Genomic DNA, 7,223 nt, shown 5'->3' with positions numbered 1-7,223 from the left:
AAGAAAATGTATGAAAATATTCGATATTTTCCCCACCGACATTTGGGTGTTAGAGAGCACGGGGCAAAAAGCCGAAATGCCTTGTGAGCAGCTGCCTGTCGTTTGGGACCCTGCCAGGCGCCGAGATGTGCGTCTCCGACGGGCTCTTCGTTAAGGGCCAGAAAACAGGCATGCCAGGTAGCAGGGCAGCACTTCTTGGCAGGCTGGCACGATTCAGACAACAGGAAGGATTATGGAGACCGTATGCTATTTCTTCCTCCATTTGAACTCCCGCTAACGAGCAAAAGCAGCTTGTTTCCAGCTTCCAGCGCGCTTGTCGTGTCAGGCTCTGAAGCAATTTCTTTTGCAGAGGTCATGACTGAACCTCAGAGAGGTTAAGTGCCTTTCCCAGGACTGGAGGGTGACAGCAGTCAGGGCTATGGGGAGCGATGACGAAGATAGGTCACGCAGCAAAACAATTGCAAGTCAGGAAAGGAATCTGGGCCATGGGATGCTCAGACCCCTGCACAGCCGGACATACGCTCACCACGGTGGGAATAAGAAAGAGGACATTGTTTCTTCAAATGTCTTGGGCCTGAATGTTTATCGAGATGGAGACATCTTCAGATTTTTTCAAAACACGGTCGAGCCCAGGGCTTTTCTGGACATCAGGGGACTGCTTCGAAGGAGTTCGTAAAAAGCGGTGAAGACTAAAGAGCCCTTGGTAGGCTTCAGCTCTTTATTTCAGCGTTACGGGGTAGATGTCTGCAAATCAAAATAATTTGAAAAAATCACGGATCCTGCCTTTATCCAGGAAATATGTAACAAAAACCTGAAAAATCTCAGAAAACATCCACCAGAAAGACATCATTATCCAGACTCCTCTAGGAAAGTATGAAAAAAGATGACATCAAAGCTAGCTACACCAACTGCTTTAAACCATGTTTATACATAACATTTTCCGTGTGTTCTGCTTTTAAAAGTAGATTAGGATTGGAAATGATTCAAAAACTTCTTCAAAATGAGCAAGAGCCCTCTGAACAGAGATGAGGGTTTAGGAATACCAGCAGCAGGGTGAGGAAATACACAGAAAGAGGTTCAGATGTAGATGAAGGGCTGTAAGGGAAGGTGTTGTAAAGCCCTTGCAAGTTAAAGATGTTGGGGAAAACGTCCAGACATCCAGACGTCTGGACACAGGGAGTTGCTTGTGTCACACAAGAACCTCAGCCATGAATAGTGAGAACCGGCAAGGGCAGACCAAGGAGAAGGAGACTTACACTGAACTTTGGCAAAGAGAAATGAAAAGAATCTCAGTGTAAAATCTCTTATTCCTTTTATATTACATTTTGGGTGCAAGAGAGAGACAGAGTGTGCATTTGACTTACCTTTTAGTACGGCTTTTCCTTTTTTTTTCTATTATGTCACAAGAATGCTCTTATTTAATGAGCTAAGGTAAGCCTGGGAAATGTGGGTTCTTACCCTCTGCGTGGAACCCAGATGCATGCAAGGAAGCAAAGGGAACCTGCCAGCAGCTCCTTGAGGCTAGGATTCACTGGAGCTTTCTAACTTCTACAGCTGTCACAGAGGTTCATCAGTGCCCTGATTTCACTAGAAGATTCAGGTGTGTGAGATTATCCGCAGGGAGCGCGCCTGTTCTCTGCAGACCTCATGCACACAGTTGGGGTTTCTTTGTTGGGTAGGAAAGAGGCAACACAGGAAGATATGTGCTTGCGTGGGGCCGATGCTTCCCCGACCGTTTTTGACCAGCGAAGTTCTCTTTGCACCATTTGAGAAGGATGAAGGGAACGTGTCCCAGTGCAGAACAGATCCTAAAGAATGGTAAGTGTGTTTGCATCCAAAATACTCTTGAAATAAAACATCCCAGCCCTACTGTTCAAAGAAGACATTATAGGTCATGCCTCAGCCTACCTCCTGAGCGTGTGCTTTGCTTTGAGTCCCACTGAAATCAATGCCCCTTTGAAGTGTACTTTCCTACATTTCCAAGAAGCGCAAGGGAGATACTGAAAGGTTAACCCTAAGGTAATGGCACTATAAGCTATAAATTTTAAACTTTGATCTATAGTCTTTCCATCAGCAGCTGTATAGATGGGTAAATTCCTTTTGATGCCTACAGCCGTGTCGCAGCACACCAACATTTAGAAATTGCACCTCCTTATTTATTCCTTGAGTGAATTTCTCTTGTTGCAACACAAGGCGCAAAGGAGCTTCTGCAGACCTGGCCGGTTCAAGGACTGGTCTGGTCAAAGCACTTCTGCTGTCGTCAGTGTCACGAGAGATCTTAGTCACTGCGTGGCACGGCAGCAATGGCTGAAGACAGGATTACTGGGACTGCTGGAGTGTGGGTGTATAATGCCAAAAAGCTTCAGGGGAAAGCAAACTGCAGCCTGGCTCCAGCACGGGGATGCCTCACCCTGCCGTGCCTTCAGCTTTACGGTCTGGCATCACGCGCAAGCAAGTGGGCAGCGGGCTCCAGCACGTACCACCGACATCGCCCCGTCCGCCCGTGGGGTCACATAATATCAGGTCAAAATCGCCACGAGTGTTTCCTTTCACGCTGCCCTGCAAAGCGCATCCTCCACTCTCTGTCGTCCCTGGCTTTCCTCCAGAGCTCTGACTTTCTAGGTTTCTTATCCCCTTGAACATCTGCATTTCAGCTGGTTTTTCCCTAGATGTATTATGTTTCATTTTCTGAGTGAATGTCACTTTGTTATTTTTCAGCTGGTATGTGCAGACTCTTTCTATCCCCACTGGCGTTTGCAACAGTATTGTCTGTGAATCTTAATAAACCAGAGTGCAGACTATCAAAAGACAAGCACTTGGGTTTTTATGAACCGCTGAGCTAACAAAACGGGAAGGCGAATGCCCTGCCCGCAGCCCCGGAGGTGGGTTCAGGCTCTGGTGGCACAGAGAGCGTTTGAGCTTATGCCCGATCTGCAAGGATGAAGTTTTCAGCCATTTGAAAAGAAAACAGCAGCGACGATAACCCCCGCCCCAACCCCGACGGTTTGTATAAATGTATGGCAGTAAAGATGAAAAGCGCCGCGGATGGAAGAGGAAAAAACCATCCCCCTTAAAAGTGCAATTGGCATTTCAAAGGCTGCTTTTGCTTTTAATTTGTGGGTTTTGGAAATGAATGCACGTTAGTTGACATTACAAAAGATGACTTGTGCTGAGTGGGCAAGTTCGGTGGTGTGCAGAGGAGCAAACGCTGCCTGAAGGAGGTAGACGCTCAGCCCGGCATTGCTCGGAGCACCCAGAGTTGACCTTTAAACCAGACGTGAGCCCTGGGCTCTCCCTGAGGCCACCAAGATTTTTCTAGCACCTGCTGGGATCTGGGGGGATGCTTGGAGGTTGGCTGGGGCAGATTTAGAGGGGCAGGTTCAGGCTGCCCCATAGTCACTTTGTCCATACTCAGTCTTGCCCACTGAGACAGCCTGGGTCTGGCATTCGCTCCGTATGGGAATCCTCTTTTCCCCTTGGACAGGACTGTTTTCCCCAACCCCACTTCAACATTCATCTGCAATGTCCTGACTATCCCTTAGCCATTATAAATGTGGGTAAAGGGTGGTTTTTAAAACAGCACCGGTGTATCTCTTTAAAAAATAGTCCTCCTTCCCTTCTCTCCTCACCTTTCCCATCTCTTTCCTTGCTGGCTTCAGGGTGAATGGTCAAGGGCAAACTCGATTTCACAGTATGGCAGGCTGGAGAGCAACAGCTTCCTGAAGCAAGTATAAATGTGGAAGGTCTCGTGGGAAACGAAAGGAGAGTGCACATATAGCAAAAAGGAAAGCTGGGATGAATGAAAAATAAAACACTGGGGGTGATTTACTTATGGCTGGTGAGTACTTGTTTAGTTTAGGACAAAAGGTATTATTGTAAAATGCATTAGCTAGCGTGTTCTAACTGCTACCTTTTAACATTCATATGAAAGAATATCTTTAATTTTAATATATTTTAAGTATGGCTCAGACTGAAGTGAAAGCTGGTGAGGAGCTAACTTTGCTCGAGCTGGCTAACCTGTGCTAAAATAGTTTTCCTTGTCTAGATTAAGGGCACAGTCCATGACGGCAAGCTGATCAAGTCACCCCTCATCAGCTGATCTGCAGTACTAGTCGAGTGCCTACTCTTAGCTCATCAAGACATTGAACTTGCGTGATTTCCCAAAGGGGACCCTCATGGAAAATCCGAGCCACAGTTTATGTTAAGATGTATAAGACGAGTAGTTGCTGTGGCCCCAGTAGGCACTTTCAGCAGAAGATCTGCCTAATTTTTGTGCCACAAGTACGTCTCTTGATGCCATGAGGTGTGGGATCTGGATCACTCATCAGTCCTTTGATCCTTTAAGAGTCACAGCATCTACGTGAGGCACCACTGATAGGCAGTCTGAATAAAGCCCCTTTCTCTATCTAATCTGACCGGGCTGATGTAATGCACGATACGAGCCAGCATCTTCATGAGATAGGAATCTAGGAGCTGCTCATGTGGCTAAGCCTTATACCAGACACTGCCCAGTAATGTTGACTGGATGGGGGAATTAACCAGAGGAACAGTCAAGGCTCTTTGATTAAGGGATTGCATCAATTGTCATAAGATATGTTTGCAATAAAGATCTGTGGTTCCTGCTAGTAGGTTGGTATCAGTTGTGGCTAACACTATCTTGCCATCTGTTCTTGGCAGGAATTGTACAATCCTTTCTTTCAAGTCGCAGATATTATTACACTTACTCAGCCTTTGTCAGCTCAGGACTTGACCATTATAATGCTCCCTGCAGGATGCTGCTCGCTGCGACCATCTGGAAAAAGAAGCTAGATCAGTATACAGCTGCTTGCTTATTCAGTATCATTTCATACCGCAAATGTCTTACACATCTGCCTTATCGTCTGTCCCAGCTATTCATTTGTGGGTGTGGTAGGAGGCGTTGCTTTGAATCTATACACTGCTGCTCTGCGTGCACACACAAAACTATATGCTCGAGGAACATTAGGCTGCAAAGTGGTGTACACCTGGGAAACATCGGTATGAAAGTGGACTGTCAAATTTCTAGTTTAGAGGCTTTGCAAGAAGCCTCTGGACTTCGTTAACTGTATGATAAAGGAGTATTCATATCTCTCATCTTTGGCTACATGGGCACAACCTTTCCCCACGGACTAGATTTCTAACTTCTTCCTCCGAATTGCCCTCAAGCCAGATTGCTGTGATGTCCTCCAGTCACTGTGAATACACTGTCCCCCCACCAGCCACAAGCCCTTGCCTCTTTCCTTGCACAGAAAGGATGGTGCCCACCAAGCCAGCAGCTGTTCAGTGTTTTGCTTTTCATCGTTATTCAATGCATAGCCCAATACCCCGTTGACCACGCGTTATCCAAGCTTTTCCCAGAGGCAGATTTCTTCCTTTCCTCATGGTCCCTTCTGCGCCACTCATCACTACTGTGGGGTTACGAATCAATTTATTCTCATAGCCTCGTTTGGGGGGGAGACGGTGGTTGTGTCTCCATCTTGCCCGAACGTGGTTGCTAAATTCTCCTAGGGTCTCACCTGCTGTAAGCACACTTCACCCCCTTTCGCAAGCCCTCAGGTACCAAACCCAGTGCAGATCCATCATCCCTGCGGGCTGGATCCGGCTCAGGGCCACAGGTCTTTCCTCATCGTCACCACGTCTTGTTGCTGGTGGCCAGGGTGGCTCTCGGTGCACGAATGGAGGACACGGCTTCTGTCTCTCCTGGCCTTTCGACATTCCGGTGCCCAGGTTGCACAGAGAAGGAGGTGCTCGCCTCAAAGGCAGAGGAAACAAGCACTGGCAAAAAGATGGGGGGTCACGGGGAAGGTATCTGAGGACCAGGAGCCTCGCAAGGAGAGGGGGACAAAGACTGACTGGGGTCAGGCCACTGGCTCTGTGGGCTGGGACTGGGAGGAGAGGCCGGGTGAAAGATAAAATAGCTCACAGGCTGGAAAATAGGAAAGGCTGGAAAGGTTAGGAGACCAGGACAAGAAGCCAGGGATGAGAAAAGAAACAGAGCAGAGACTGGGAGAGGCTGGAGCACGTTCTCCAGCATGGTCTTGGACAAAGCCCATCCTGGCAGTCCTCTGTTGGCATGAAACAGCCATGAAACTCACCCACAAACTGTGCTATCATCCTCATCTTCTCGCTGGTCCAAGGATTGGATGGCAACCTATCGCTGCTATCAATTACTCCCTCAGATCGAGTGTCTGAGTCACTTCAAGTCTTGGAGGATCAATCTACCACAGACCACATCTAACCTACTGGCTTTTCAAGGCAGATCTTACCTGCGGAGACAAGGTAGAAGCTAAAATTCAATTCACAGTGGAAAATCTTTGGAGCTGCTGCCATACTAAGTGTCGTATTTTCCCGGGTAGTGTTCATGTAAGTTGTAGCAGCAATGAACGTGTTGCTCTTCTGTATGCAGTTACAACCGCGTGAGGAAATCACACAGTCTATTTGCACAGCCCGTTAGCTGCATAACTGGTCTTTTGTACACAAAATCTCTGATTCAGCAAGTTCTTTAATCATGTGTCCCACTTTATGCATGTTTCTGAAAATCAGGCCTTATGTCACATACCTCTGAAAAATCAATTTTTGTAGCAATTTGCAGCTTTTTCTGTCATTTTCGCCCCCTTGTTGGATTTGCCTGAAATTCTGTGCCTGAAGCAGAACATGAAGCAAACATAAAATTTCACATAAATGATTATGTTTGTCAAACAGTTATCTGTTTATGGCTTAAAGTGACACTATCGTAGTTTTCCATTTTTCTGCATTATTACCCCAGAAGAAAGGACTACCACCGTAAAAAAAAAAAAAAAATCTGCTGCTAAAACTAATCATGGTTTGGTTTTTTACCTCCTTTTGGTTAATGGGAATAAAACTAAACACCAGAAAAAGCCGCATTCTACATGATCCATCTACCTGTATGTCTTCCCTTAAGCTCCATAAACTGTATGGGCATACCATATAGCTTCACAAGTTTGTTTGCACTTCTCAAACATTCTAAATTGGCATGATCCCACACAGCCTATCATGCACTACATCCAACTACACAGTAAGAAATTTGCCCAACTAACAGTTTTATATCTAGTACATGTGCGCAGCACAAGGCTAGTGATTCAATGCTGTCTGCTGAGAAATAGGAAAAATTATCTGTATTATTAAAATCTTAACAGTTTTCCTATGCATTTAGTGATAATATTTTTTGACTGGAGTTATCTAAA

At 46.3% G+C, this 7,223-nt stretch overlaps 1 long non-coding RNA gene across 1 annotated transcript; it reads right to left on the bottom strand.

Moving 5' to 3' along the window:
• Window positions 1–273: 273 nt before the first annotated feature.
• Window positions 274–6,762, bottom strand: LOC128141091 (uncharacterized). Its single transcript, XR_008234897.1, has 3 exons — window positions 6,285–6,762; window positions 4,725–4,792; window positions 274–744 (listed from the first exon to the last, which is right to left on the bottom strand). It is a non-coding gene; the product is annotated as an uncharacterized LOC128141091 (long non-coding RNA).
• Between the last annotated feature and the right edge of the window lie 461 nt (window positions 6,763–7,223).

The sequence above is a fragment of the Harpia harpyja genome, chromosome 4 (assembly GCF_026419915.1).
Source record: "Harpia harpyja isolate bHarHar1 chromosome 4, bHarHar1 primary haplotype, whole genome shotgun sequence".
In the NCBI taxonomy this organism is placed as follows: domain Eukaryota; kingdom Metazoa; phylum Chordata; class Aves; order Accipitriformes; family Accipitridae; genus Harpia; species Harpia harpyja.
Note: the sequence above shows the minus strand (reverse complement) of the source record. Positions and strands in the feature narration are given on the sequence as shown.